The sequence below is a fragment of the Pleurodeles waltl genome, chromosome 10 (assembly GCF_031143425.1).
Source record: "Pleurodeles waltl isolate 20211129_DDA chromosome 10, aPleWal1.hap1.20221129, whole genome shotgun sequence".
Lineage (NCBI taxonomy): Eukaryota > Metazoa > Chordata > Amphibia > Caudata > Salamandridae > Pleurodeles > Pleurodeles waltl.
The window spans coordinates 437,942,210-437,947,124 of record NC_090449.1 but is presented as its reverse complement, the minus strand read 5'-3'; positions in this window follow the sequence as shown (position 1 = coordinate 437,947,124).

Genomic DNA, 4,915 nt, shown 5'->3' with positions numbered 1-4,915 from the left:
CGAGGAAGAGATGGATAACTTGTTCACAGGAGTGAGGTCCTTTGCAAGAGCAGAGAGCAGTAAGCCTTCCCCCAACCTGTCCCCTGAGAAACGGAACGACACAAAGGTTTAGAGAGAGCTCAAAGAGCCTTGAAGGAAAGAAAACTCTTAATGGTTCATGAAGTGAGTCTGAGGGTGCTGGACCTTAAAGCCAAGCAATGGACAGGGTTCAATGAATTGGTGGCAGAGTTACCACAGTGCTCACTGGAGACAGGAGGGTGCACACATCCCTAAGATCTGGTGACTAAATTTGCTATGGGGGAATGACACTGACAAATGGTTTGAGGCTTATGAGGTTGCCTTAAATATGCACAGAGTCCCTGAGGGGGATAAGGAGCCAGTCTCTGGAGGCACATTTCATATGAAAGGAGGTATACTCTACTGGCCGTAGGGAAGGGAGACAGCCAGCCAGAAGCTGCTCTACCAGTCCTGGGTAGATAATGTGGATTACTTATGCAAGGCACTGAATAGATGGGTGATGCACAGTGATGTGAGTGACTACAAACTGCAGGACAATCCGATTGCCACAGAGCACATGTTCAGTAGTTATTCACTGGTGGGCAACACCAAGAATGGCTAGTGTAGCACCTGGGGGGGAGGTTGTCCCAGTTAGCATGCAGGCTATTGGAGAGGTTACTCTAATTTTCCTGGGTGAGGAGATGGTGCCAAAAGTCCACATCCCTACCAATACTTCAAAGTATAGACGGGGTGTCACCATCAAAGAGCAGCAGGTGGAAGCTCTGAGAGAGACAGAAACCAGCATGACTCCTGTAATTTGTCATCTGGTGTCCTCAGAGCAGGTAACCCCTAATGTATTCTGCCAGATTGTTGTAGCAGGCTATTGTGAGAGTCACTGTCCTGTGGCATCGGTTACCTCTGAGTGGGGTGGGGGGTTGTCTCCGGTTCCTTGAGAGTACCTGTGGGTACAGCCATGCCTGTGGATTGTCTGCTTGGTATTGACATGGAGCTCACTATCTGGTAGGAGGTGGAGCTCCAGTACCACCTGGAGAGGTTGGGGTTGCCTGAATGGGTGGGCATGACCACAAGGTCCATGGCTACCCAAGATGAAAATCAAGAGGACCTGGAACCTGGAAAAATGGCCAAGGTATCTGGCAAAAGAAGAAATGCAGGGGGGCATGGAAAACCCACCCTGCAAACTCCCATAGTCCGGGAGGAGGCTAAGTCTGAGGGTGATGCCCCTGAGTCTACAGTGGAGGAGAATGCTGCTCTGGGGAAACTTACCAGAGTTGGCTGATTGGCAAGCCTAGGGAGGTCCCACCAGGGAGGAATTCCACAAAGGTAGAAGGAGTGCCATACTCTTAAGGGTCTCGGGTAGGAGGCCAAGGCCTAGGCTGCCGATGACTCCTGGAGATCACATGATCTACTGGGAGAATTACCTATATAGGGAGCTTGAGGTGGTGGTCCTCCAGTGTTACAGAACTAGGTCTGGCTCATGATGTACCCCTGACAGGACATCTGGGGCAAGACAAAACTTCTGCTAGGCTTGTCACACATGATTGCTGGTCCCAGATCAGAGTGACCACAGATGCCTTCTGGAAGTCCTGCGCCACCTGCCAGGCCAGTGGGAAGTCGGAGGAAAAGCAAAAGGCTGCCCTGCTTCCCTTTCCTGTTGCTGACAGCCCCTTTGAAAAGAGAGGGCACCAAATGTATTGGGTCCCCAGATCCCAAGATAAGGGCCATACTTCTGAGGGATATGACTGCACCTGCAGGGGTAAGGCCCCAGATGGCGAGTTTTACCCATTTGGGGTTCTCCAAAGAAGTGGTGGTGTCAGTCTAGATGAAGTTCATGCGCATGGATGTGGAGTAACTTACGAGCTCTCACTCTGTCACCCCAAACCCATGGACCTCTCTAAAGGTTCAACAACACCCCAAAAGGTATGATTATGGGCATGTCAGAGCTCTTGAGGCACAACTGGGACACCTTCTTGCCATGCCCTCTTTGCTTACAGGGAGGTGCCACAGAAAGGAACTGGATTAGTCCCTTTGAACTCCTGTATGGCGACCCTGTCAGAGGTGCCGCTCAGCCTTGTGAAGAAGAGATGGGAGCAAGCTCCCAAGAATCCCTACCCAGGATGTAGTCAGCTACATGTTGGCTCTCAGGACTCAGTTGAAGTACTTCTGGAAAAAGACTACTCAGAACCTGTAAGCTAACCAGGAGGCCATGAAGCACTGGCATTATAGGCCACCCTGGTCTAGTACCAACCTGGCCATCTCTTGGATCACCGGGAACTGGATCACCTCCTTCCTCACGGGCAGACCTCAGAGAGTTTGCCTCCCTCTTTTCCTCTCTGAAGCCACCAAAAACATATGTGGCGTACCCCAGGGATCGTTTCTCAACCCGACCTGCTCTAACGTCTGCATGGCTCCGCACGCTAACATCGCCCGATCTCACAACCTCAACATCATCTCACACGCTGATGACACCCAGCTGATCCGCTCCCTCACCAAGGACCCTGCCATTGCCAAGACCAACCTCCATGAAGGAATGAAGGCCATCGCCGAAATGGATGAAGAACAGCTGCCTGAAACTGAATTCAGACAAGACTGAGGTCCTCATCTTCAGCTCCACCCCCCTCCGCATGGGACAACTCCTGGTGGCCTGCCACACTGGGAACTGCACCAACACCCACCATCCATGCACGCAACCTGGGATTCATCCTGGACTCATCACTATCAATGACCCAGCAAGTCAACGTAATTTCATCCTCCTGCTTCAACACCCTCTGCATGCTTCGGAAGATCTACAAAAGGATCCCCACTGAAACCAGGAGGATGGTCACCCAAGCCCTCGAAAGCAGCAAACTGGACTATCGCAATGCCCTCTACTGCAGAAACCACGGCCAAGCTCCAGAAAAGACTGCAACACATACAGAACGCCTCCGCACGCCTCATCCTGGACATCCCCCGCCACTGCCACATCACAGCCCACCTAAGAGACCTACACTGGCTCCCTGTCAACAGGAGAATCACATTCAAACTCCTCACCCACTCTCACAAGGCAATGCACAACACCGGACCAGAATACCTCAACAGACGGCTCTCCTTCTACATCCAACCCGACAGCTTTGCTCCGCCAACCTAGCCCTCGCCACCGTCCCATGCATCCACAGAACGACCGCTGGTGGCAGATCGTTCTCCCACCTCGCCGCCAAGACATGGAACACTCTTCCCACCAACCTGCGACCTACTTACCTTAAGGAGACATCTCAAGACTGATGATCACCCCATCCCCTGAGCTGATACGTTTATAGATTGGTTAGGAGCTGCCACGTTCCCAAGTACCTCTGATCTGACATCTGGGTACTGGCATATTGCCCTAACCAAGGAAGCTAAGGAGAGATCTGCATTATCGACCCCAGAGGGCAACTGCCAGTTTTGGGTGATGCCCATTGGCTTAAAGAATGCTGTTGCCACCTTCTAGAGATTGGTTAATATGGCCCTGGCTGTGATGGAGACTTTCCATGCTGCCTGCCTGTTTGACATTGTATTCTTCAGCTCCAGCTTGGAGGACCACCTGTTAAGCCTCCAGGATGTGGTTTAGGATCTGCAGCAGGCAGGCCTGACTATCAAGGTCTGCAGGTGCCAGATAGGGCAAGTATCTGTGGTCTATTTGGGACACCAAGTGGGTGGGGCAAAGATGCAGTACCTCCAAGCTACGATTCAGACTATCCTGGCTTGCAAACCCTCCAAAACACAGACTGAGGTGAGAACCTTCCCAGGGCTCACTGGATATTACAGGATGTTTCTTAAGGGCTATGGCATCATTGTTGCCCCCTTGACTGCAAGAGGTCATGTGTTCAGCACTAGTACTCAAGGCCCCTGACTTCTCCAAAGAGTTTATTGTCTAGACGGATGCCTCAGAGCATGGCAAAGGAGCTGTGCTCTCACAGGTAAATGAAGATGGCCTAGTCCAACCTGTATCCTTTAATAGTAGGAGACCCCTCTCCCCAGGAACAGATATGGAGTGCAATTGAGAGGGAGGCTTTTGCAGTGGTCTGGGGATTGAAGAACCTGAGACTGTCGCGTGGGCTCTCATTATTCTAAATGAGACTACTGGATTTCTAGGTAGCAGGATCTATAACGGTGTGGGGGACTAAGTCTGACCCACGTGTAAAGAACTCTGTCACCCTAAATCTGGTTTTTGCTCCGGCTAACTAGCAGTGCCTCATTTTTCCCATGTGGAAGGAATGATTCGGCAGCCGAGCGCATGACATCTTTGGAACTTCTCAGGGAAGTCGTGGTTACTCAGATCCAAACCAACTCTCTTATTTCCAATATGATCTCATATACAAATGACAAAGACAGTATAAGTTTTATATAATGTTTTAATAAAACGACTGTATTTTAGATATTAAGGCGTGAGCCGCAATAACCAGAACAATACAACACAGTAGGATTGAAATAGTCACCAGGAGAGTAAAACATAAGAACAAAGCTATCATATTGTCTAACAGTTTCTACTCTCCCTCTGCTTGTTCTATTTAGAGCACAGCATGTTAAGCTTCTAGCTTGCCTATTAGAATCACTGTGGAGACATCAGCCCTCATACCTGAGCAAAGACCTGTGATCTTGGTTCAGCATCTGCAACGAGGCAGTCAGCGTCTAGTTGTGGTTCCCTGGTCGGAATCTCCCTCTTGCGTGTATTGGGACAAGGAAGTGATTTTATAACGAACATGTCATCGTGATCACAAAATGTCCCTACGCAGGAATGCCAAGTCTAAACTCCTACCACGTCTATCGGCAATGTACCAGACTGTATCCTTGACTGAAGCACAGAGTAAATATGTTATGGAGAACTCCAGTGCTGAAGTAGGCAAAACAGTGTGATATGAATAAAAAACAACACCGTAGAACT